The sequence below is a fragment of the Mustela nivalis genome, assembly GCF_964662115.1.
Source record: "Mustela nivalis genome assembly, chromosome: 13".
Classification (NCBI taxonomy): domain Eukaryota; kingdom Metazoa; phylum Chordata; class Mammalia; order Carnivora; family Mustelidae; genus Mustela; species Mustela nivalis.
Window position 1 is genome coordinate 5,387,034 of NC_139032.1, and position 9,551 is coordinate 5,396,584.

Genomic DNA, 9,551 nt, shown 5'->3' on the forward strand with positions numbered 1-9,551 from the left:
GAGAAATGAACCCATTTATTTGTCTCAGTATAGCAACCCAGGTACCACAGCTTGGAAAAGATTTGAAATAGAACCCTACCAGATCTTTTGATCTTTGAATCAGTATGATAATTGAATTAATATATTTACAAAAAAGTTTTTTTTTTTTTTTAAGATTCTATTTATTTATTTGACAGAGAAAGAGATCACAAGTAAGCAGAAAGGCAGGCAGAGGGAGAAGGGGAAGCAGGCTCCCTGTCTCATAGAGAGCCCGACGCGGGGCTCCATCCCAGGACCCTGAGATCATGACCTGAGCCAAAAGTAGAGGCCCAACCCACTGAGCCACCCAGACACCCCCGTTTACAAAATATCTTGCTGCTATAGTAAATTTTGATGATGTATCATATGTGAAGCCCAGAGCCTGCCAAATAGCCCACGTGTGTGGCAATGCCTCAAACCACAACCTCTTTTTCTTCTTTATGGCTTTAAAGGGGTTTTGCTTATGGCAGTTTAAGGGTCAGTGGAGTAAGGGTTTTTTTAAAAGGCAGAGTTAGTCAAAGTGTGGTCTGGGGACTAAATCTGGTCTACTCTGTTTTTGTGAATAAAGTTTTATCAAAACATAGCCCCACTCCTTTGTTTACATATTATGTAAGGCTGCTTTTACACTATAATGGCAGAGTTGAGTAGTTACAACAGAGATCATGGGGCCCACAAAGCTCAAAATATTTACTCTCTGGCCCTTTACAGAAAATTTTAAAATGCCCACGCCTGTTATAAGGGAATAGGGAGAAGGAAGGATAAAGGGTTGGAAGCTCATTGTGGGGGTCTTAAATGGGGAGGCCAAGGTGTTCAGAGTTTATCCTACACTCAGTGAGGAGCCACCAGAGTATTAAGAAAGTGCTATGAGGGGCGCCTGGGTGGCTCAGTGGGTTTAGCCACTGCCTTCGGCTCAGGTCATGATCTCAGGGTCCTGGGATCGAGTCCCGCATCGGGCTCTCTGCTCCACAGGGAGCCTGCTTCCTCCTCTCTCTCTCTGCCTGCCTCTCTGCCTACTTGTGATCTCTCTCTGTCAAATAAAAAAATAAAATCTTTAAAAAAAAAAAAAAAAGAAAAAAAAAAAAAGAAAGTGCTATGATGACAGAAATATGTTGAAGGAGAATTATAGTGGCTTTATTATAAATATTGAGAAAATGGGGGCTAAAAACAGAAGGCAGGGAGCATGATCAGGAGGAAGCTGCTTTTATTCAAACTGAAGTAGTTAGGGTCTGGAGGAGACACTGTTGGTTGTCTGTCAACATTCAAACCCCCATCTTCCATGGTGGCAAGGCCCTGACTTAGTTAAGGTATCTATCCTCCTGTGACACAGAGAAAGATGATTTTATACCGGACTCCTGAGTAAATCCTTGCCAACAACTGGTTTTGGGATGGGCATGTGACCAGGGTGTGGAACTACCACAGCTGTCATGATAAAAGCTTGGGCATAGAGTCAACCACCCAGTAGAGTGGGGCCAAGAGAATTACAGAGAAACAGAGACAGAGCCATTCTACCTGTATACTTCTTGCTATTTAAGATAATGGTCTTCCTATTGCTTGAACAAATATGAACATTCTGATGTAAAGGCCCAAAGGGTATGGTATCAGAGAGTTCACCAAAGAAGTAGTTGGAACAAGAGATCTGTGAAAGAGGATTAGATCAATATTGAAGCTCAGTTATGCGGAAAAGAGAGGAGTAAATGTGGTCCTGATATTTTGGTTCCAGTGACTGGGAACCCAAAAAAACATTAACAGAATGGGGAAATGATAGACAATACCCACTGTTTTTGTTTTAGTCAAGTATTGTCCCATGGGGCCAGCAGACATCCCAACAGGAAATTTGCTTTGCATATTGTTACATGACTCTACTCTACTCCAGATGTGAGAATATGAGATAAAGTTTATTTGCTCTTACAATGTTGTGGCTATGAGCAAATATTCTAGGAATGCAGTTACATGCAATATTTATTTTTTATTATAGATGTTTAAGTTAAAATAGAAAGGATATATCATTTTATGGCGGTTGCTAAATTGGAATAAAATCACTTCCTTGTAGAATTCAAATATCTATTTTTCAGGGTGAAAGACCAAAATATTTTTCTAAAATTAGAGTGCACTGGATTTATAGTAGAAAAAATTCATTTAAGCATACATAGATTAGTATAACTTAATTTCCTGTTTTTTAAAAAATATATTAAATCCCATATTCATCTGCTTTTAAAATAATGCATGAGGAGAAGATATCCAATAAAAAAGTAAGTGGTGAGTATGCTTTCATACTTATAAAGAGACAAACATATTCAGAGAGGAAGAGACTGAATAAAGATTTGGGGTGAAAGTGGGAAGGAAAACAGTAGGAGAAAGAGATGCAGTATCTTCTCATTGTGTAAATTCCCCCAGGGTGGGAGCCTTGGTGCCTGCCACAGCATGGCGAGGGCTGCAGATGAAAAAAATCACAACTTCAAGTGTTGTCCTGAGGCCAAGAGTAAGATTTCAAACCCTTTAATACTAATTTAACAACATTTTCTAGACGAAAAACCCCAAGGACAAAACAAATGAATTGATCAATGTAACAGAAGAGTCCAAGGATAGATAAACAGGGGAAGAGGTGGTATCAGTATATACCTCACAGAGATTTTTAGGAAGACTGATTGGATCACACACACAAAGCACGGAGAAGATTGCCCAAGATGCAGTAAATATTTTTAAAAATCTTAATACTATTTATTTAATCTCTTTCATATGTTCTAGTGCTCTGATATGGCACTAGAACGGATGAAACCACAAAAATACTACATTCGGGTTAGGACCAACGAGGCACCAAAATACATTAAAGAACTTTGCAAAGCCCTTTCTTTCTTTCTCTCTCTTTCTTTCTTTCTTTCTTTCTTTCTTTCTTTCTTTCTTTCTTTCTTTCTTTCTTTCTTTCTTTCTTTCTTTTTTTTTGTGCAAAGCCTTGATAAAATATGACTTGAGTGGTACAGAGTATAGTGGTTGAATTCAGACTGCTTTAATTACTTTCTGGTGCTGCAGTGGCTTTTCAAACACTGTTATTTTTGTCTTTTGTTTTGGGAGGAGAAGCTGTGCCCACAATTTATGATAGTATGTTTCAGTCCTTGTGTTTTCAAGGGTACCTTAGACCGTGGGTTCATCTCTCTATTCTACATAGAGTCTAGGAGATACAGTATGCACTGAATGAATGTTTGTTTAAACAAAGAGGACAAGTTCTCACTTACAGGCTCAGTTCTGTTTAGTGAGAAACCAAGCAGGTCATTGTTTTGCTATCTTTTGTTTTCAATCTGACTTAAAAATAGACAGAAATTTTTGACTTGAGGTGTAAAAAGAGGAATGCTCTCCACTAGAGAACAGTCTGTTCTGAAATTACCAAGATGTGAAGTACCTTTCCTTAAAAACAAAACATAGCTATCCAAATAAACATTTTCTAAATTGTCCCTAAATAAGTTACACTATCTTATGTAAGTAATTCCTGTTTTGTGGTAGCTCAGCATTTACTGACTTGAGAGGCCCAGATGAATCAAAAAGGGATCAATGCCAGAATTTTAAATGTGCAAACTGAAAAAGAAAAGAAATTCTACTTAATTTTAACATAATAAAAAAATCCAAAATTATTAAGATGATCAACTTAGACCTTCAGTCCAACACAACTTTAATTCAGTTATTTTACTTTGTGGAAGGAAAAATTAAACATTTCAACTTAAGACTTTTTTAATTAAAAAATACAATTTAAATAATAAATACAAAATTAATTTTGATTTATTAATTTTTAAATATTTTATTTATTTGAGAGAGAGAGAGAGAATGCACGAGTGGGGGTAAGGGCAGCGGGAGATGGAGAAGCATACTCCCTGCTGGGCAGGGAGCCCGATGTGGGGCTCAATCCCAGGACCCTGGGATCACCACCTGAGCTGAAGGCAGGCACGTAATCGACTGAGCCACCAGGCGCCCTGGAAAATTAATCTCGATTTAAAAAAAAAGAAATGGTTTTACATAAGAGACTCTTAATCTTGCAGAACAAACTGAGAGTTGCTGGGGGCAGGGGGGTTGGGAAAGGGTGGTGGGGTTATGGACATTGCGGGGGGGGTGTGCTGTGGTGGGTGCTGTGAAGTGTGTAAACCTGGCGATTCACAACCTGTACCCCTGGGACTAAAAATACATTATATGTTTATTAAAAAATTTTTATAATAAAAAAATATATTAAGTTTTAAATTTCAGAATAACAAATAGTTTCAATAAAGCTTAACCATTATATCATTAAAAAATGGTTTTAAAGGGCGCCTGGGTGGCTCAGTGGTTAAGCCGCTGCCTTCGGCTCAGGTCATGATCTCAGGGTCCTGGGATCGAGTCCCGCATCGGGCTCTCTGCTCAGCAGGGAGCCTGCTTCCTCCTCTCTCTCTCTCTCTGCCTGCCTCTCTGCCTACTTGTGATTTCTCTCTGTCAAATAAATAAATAAAATCTTTAAAAAAAAAAATGGTTTTAAAGTCATCCATAACAAAACCAGTCTGGCTAGATTTATAGCTCTTGGACCTCACAATAATTCAATAAATCATTTCTTAGCATTGATACTATCAATACACACACTGATCTCACCATGCTTTCTACTAAGCACATTGGAGATAGTCTCATTTAGACCTCACTCCATTTGACCCAAGGAAACGGGCTCACTGAAGTTAAATGACATACCCAAAGTCATAGCGTTAATAAGCCTAGAACTTGACTCTGACTCCAGGTCTCTAAAGCAACCTCTCACTCTTCCCAAATACGCGTACATTTCTCAGTACAGCTAGATTTTTTTGTTTGTTTGTTTGTTTGAACTTCCATAGTCACTGGGATGAGGCAACTTTTAGAGCAGTGGTGGGTACAAACAAGAGTTTGTTGTTTTTGTCCCTGTTTTTCAGTTTTCTCCTAGATGCCTGAAACATTCTAGTTCAGTTTTAAAGTCCCCCAGCTTCTTCAGTGTCCTAGAAAGAGACCATTTTGTTTGCTTTCTTATATGTTAGCATTTATAACTTATTTCAACCTTGCTACGAAAACTGGTTGATAGAGAGAGGCTACTGTCAGTCATGTGTTGTTGCTGATATCAATTTTCTCATTATTCAGGCTTGATGTAGCATTTTAACTCTCAGAGCAAAGAGGGTTCTTCTAATCAGTTTCACTTATGTCTATTGAGTAACTTCTCTGTGATCTTGGTTTTTGTTTTGTTTTGTTTTGTTTTCCATTTTTCACAACTGCAGAGCATTGAGGTGAAAACAGCTTCTGTGTCTTGTCAAAGACCGGCTATTTGATCTTTGGGTGGATAGCCAAATCTTCCCATGGAGACGCTAAGATGTTGAAAGGGGAAGCCCAAGTTTGGGGGATTTTGATAGTCACCAATAACCCCCCAAATGCTGGCCAAAACTTTCACCTTGCAGTTTTGCAAAAACTTCACTTGGGTTAGAACTCAGTTCTCAGACTGGATACATATGTTAGGATCATTCTTGCAAGTTTCCCCAAGATCTATATGTTTTCGTTATTTCATATCTATGGAAGCATATTTCATGTTTGTGGCACCATGAACAAGGGGTTGATTTGATTTAGTTTATTTATTTTTAATAATAGTGTCGTTTATCACCATAATCTGTGGATCCAGATTCATACTGCATAAATCAGAGTCCATAAAATAAACTGATCATGCTTCTCCATAATCAGAGCTATATTGGAAAAGAAATCAGTGGAAAATAGGGAAGAAGTAAATGAAAGAAAATAATTGAGTCCAGTTGAGTTCAAGTCTAGATTAAAAATCCAGAAGTGGTCGAATTTAGTTGTTAAACTCCCTCACTTCTGTTGTATTTGGTCTTACACATGAATGAGTTATCATTTCCAGTTCCTGGAAGGCAAATAATTGAGCTCAGACTTTAAAAATTATAATTTATCTGGAATAGGTAATATGTTCAGAGGATTCAAAAGTCAAAAGGTGGGGCGCCTAGGTGGCTCAGTGGGTTAAGCCTCTGCCTTCGGCTCAGGTCATGATCTCTGGGTCCTGGGATCGAATCCCACATCGGGCTCTCTGCCCAGGCAGGGAGCCTGCTTGTTTCTCTTTCTCCACTTACTTCTCTGCCTACTTGTAATCTCTCTCTCTGTGTCAAATAAAAAAATAAAATCTTTAATAAAAAGAAAAGAGTCAAAAGGTCCTACCAGTAAGTATCCCCCTAGGAACTCAACATGCCACTCCCACTTGTGCTCTCTCTCAAATAAATAAATAATATCTTTTCAAAAAAGCTTCTTATGGAAAAAAAAGCTTCTTATGCACCTTTCAGATATACATTTTTGCATAAAGAAGCAAATGTGTACCTACATTTTTTTCCTTTCAAAAAATGCAAAATTTTTATCTGGAAGGATACATAGTGTACATGATATACAAAGTAAGTGTACATAGCATATGTATGAAGTACAAAGCAAGCAAAGTGTCCACAGTATAAATGTTGTATACATTATTAATATGACATGCAAAGTGAGCATATTGTGGTCTTCTCTTTTTTTTTTTTTTTTTTTTAGCAATAAATGTATCTCAGAGATCTGTTTCATATCAGTACTGAAAGAAGTTCCTTATCTGTTTATGTGGCTATCGAATATAGTTTTCTCTTGTTTGGATTCTGCAGCCCCATTCATTCAACCAGTTCCCTATTGATGGACATTTGGGTTATTTCCAGTGTTTTGCTACTATAAACAAAGCTGTAATGAAAATCCTTACACATATGTCATTTTTTTACATATTAGAATTTAACTGTAGGGTAAGTTTCTGTAAGTTGAATTCCTGGGTCATATATAATTTTGACAGATATTGCCAAATTATCCTTTTCAGAGGTTGCACCAATTTACATTCCCACTAAAATGTAAGGGATCACAGATTTTCTTCTATCATTACATTAATCATGTATATAAATAAATAAATAAGTAAATAAAATTTTTAAGAACTGCTCTCCACATGGTATAGTCTGAATGTTTGTGTCCCTCCCCTCAAACCCACATGCTGAAATCCTAATCCCCAAAGATGATGCTATTAAGATGATGGGGCCTTTGGAAGGTTCTTAGGCTCTGAGGGTAAAGCTCTCATGAATGGCATTAGTGTTCTCATGAAAGAGATCCTTTACCCCTTTTGCCATGTGAGGGCATAGCGAGAAGGTGCCAGTTACAAACTAGAAGGAGGATCCTGACCAGAATACAACCATGCTGGCACTTTGAGCTTGGACTTCCCAGTCCCTAGAAAGGTCAGAAATAAATTTGTCATTTATAAGTCACCTGCGCTGTGATATTTTATTATACAAGCCTGCATGGACTAAAAACGCACACCATCAGAGGTAAGCATCTTCTCCAGTCTCCAAGGTCCAAGCTGACTCTGGCCTCATTGGTGAGTCCTACATTATAACATTTGCTGTCTTCTCCTCTCACTGTCCTGAGATAATTCCTTAAACTCTCATATTCTCTAGCACTTGAATTATTACTTTTCTTGAATGTATGTATCATGTTTTCAGTTAGACAGTAAGCTCCATAATGACAGCAGCCACATTCAGTATCTTTGACTCCGCAATGCCTTGTGAATGCCTGGAATGCAGAAGTGGTCCAATGAGGAACTGAGACCCATCGAGAGGTTTGTAATGGAACTGTGAAAAATATGAGTGGAATTTCAGATACTTTCAATGTCTCAGCTTTGCCAGGTGGGGGAAGGGATATCAACTCTTAGGTTACAAAGGAGAGCAGAGGTAGAGGGGAATACATGAACAAAAGTCAGATTAATATGTTGAAACTTGCCAAAGTCTTCTGGTAAACCCATTTACTTCACCTTGAGAATTTTCCTCTCCCCAAATGTAGGCACTTGGAGCACTGTCCTAACTCAGTTTCACCACCATTGTAGTCATCCCAGTGATTGCAAAGCACTGATTTGAGAGTGTGCGATTCTTTGGCTGGTTTCCAGGACCGAGGTTATGCAAGATTAGACATTTACTTGTTTTTAACCTCCCCTTCAACTCAGATGCTGCTGCCTATTGTCTTAGACCTAGCCTTATATTAGGTGTCTCTTTTGCAGTGAAGAGGGTGTTACCATTTCTAACCTCCCCTCCCCCGCCCCATCAACCCCAGGTTTGCCATCTAGCCTGAAAGGCTCTGACGAGGGACTGAATCCTGAGGCCTGGATGTGATTTCACTCCACACAACAGAATGCTGCCTATCTACCCAGCTTTGACTCTCCTTTTCTGCAAAAGATCCAAGGAGGCCACACTGGTATAGAGATCAGGAATCTGTGTGTATTGGTTTCTTGGGATGGAGATGGATATTCTGAACTTCCAGACAATCCAATTCCACTTTTCTATACTATAGAATGTGCAATACGTTCATAAGTCAGTGGAAAATGGAGCCAAAATATGAGCTTCACGATAATTAATAACAAAGAAGTGTACATTTCAACCAATTGGCCACTTACTCTCTATTCGAAATTACGTCAAAGTCTTATAAACATTACTTTTAAATGGCCATTTTGTGTTTTTCTATTGAGGGAAAGATATAAGTAAATAATCAGCAAGAATTACAATAAAAAATATCTCTTGGTATATCTCATCACAAGCCCATGGCATTAAATGGGAGAATATATGTAATCCCAATGTCTAGCATGGAGTACATGTGGGAGAATATATGTAATCCCAATGTCTAGCATGGAGTACATGCTCAATAAATAGGGATTGTCACAATTATCAATGATAAAACCCTACCACTAAAAATCTTTAAAAAGGGGGGGGGGCGCCTGGGTGGCTCAGTGGGTTAAGCTGCTGCCTTCGGCTCAGGTCATGATCTCAGGGTCTTGGAATCGAGCCCCGCATCGGACACTCTGCTCAGCAGGGATCTTTCTCTCTCTGCCTGCCTCTCTGCCTACTTGTGATCTCTCTCTCTCTGTAGAATAAATAAATAAAATCTTAAAAAAAAAAAAAACCCTACCACTAACAACTGTTCAAAATTTCTTCAAACTTTAATTTCTTTTAAATTATAAATAATTCTGGAAATAATTACAATAAGGATAATTTGGCTTATTATATTAATTTCCTTGAAACTCTGGGGACTTGGAGCAGGGAAAAATCATAAAAATAGAATGTATCTGTCTTTACAAATTTGGCCAGCAATAGCAACAGTGCAAAAGTTAATTTTGAATTCTAACTTTTAAAATAGTAATAATTTATGTGTTTTCTAAAATATTTAGATAAAAATATATTTGACCCCCTTGCAACAGAGAGTTGCATGCTTGTAAAAAGGACTGGAGTAAAACTTTAATGAAAGCTTACAGTTCATTTTCAAGCTTCTTTTCCTGTAATCTGGGCCCCCATCCCTCCAATGTCACAGAATTCCAGCCAGAACCATGGCCAGAGTCATGACCATGACCAGAGTCAGCCAGGAAGACTTGTCAGAAAGGTTAGATATTCTGCTGTCCAGCACTTATTTTTATTGCTTTGATTCCAGCAGCTGGCACAAGTATCATGTCATCATCTTTTCTACAGAGA